This window comes from Penaeus monodon, chromosome 31 (assembly GCF_015228065.2).
Source record: "Penaeus monodon isolate SGIC_2016 chromosome 31, NSTDA_Pmon_1, whole genome shotgun sequence".
NCBI classification, from domain to species: Eukaryota; Metazoa; Arthropoda; class Malacostraca; order Decapoda; family Penaeidae; genus Penaeus; species Penaeus monodon.
The window spans coordinates 11,236,668-11,237,066 of record NC_051416.1 but is presented as its reverse complement, the minus strand read 5'-3'; the positions used below and the strand labels follow the sequence as shown (position 1 = coordinate 11,237,066).

General features: G+C 33.3%; 1 protein-coding gene across 1 annotated transcript in view; it reads right to left on the bottom strand.

Moving 5' to 3' along the window:
* LOC119593031 (carbonic anhydrase-related protein 10-like) overlaps positions 1–399 on the bottom strand; it is a gene marked incomplete in the record, with an annotated part of 152,330 nt that overhangs the window by 28,940 nt on the left and 122,991 nt on the right.

Genomic DNA, 399 nt, shown 5'->3' with positions numbered 1-399 from the left:
TCTATAAAAATGTAAACAGTAACCTCATTCGTAGAAAGAAAAGAAAACTTCTTATTCAAAATAAACATGAAAGGCCTGCCAAAACCCAATTTGCATTTCTCTGTATGCGCATTTGCAATCTTGTTTACACATATTTATGTGTCGTTAACGTCAACTGGAATCTAACCATTCTAATTCACTTTGGTCAATGTGATTTCCTTAAGGGCAATTCCCAAGCAGAAAATCAACATTGCAATAAAATCAACAGTGCAATGCGCTAAGGTGGAATAGTGCAGCATTTTGCTCATTGAAAATTTACTGCATGATTACCATTCGGTTATCATGTCAGAAAAAGAAACACTGTGTCATGGTAAGTTTATTGGGATAATATGTGAGATTTTTATTTATGTGTTGCATATA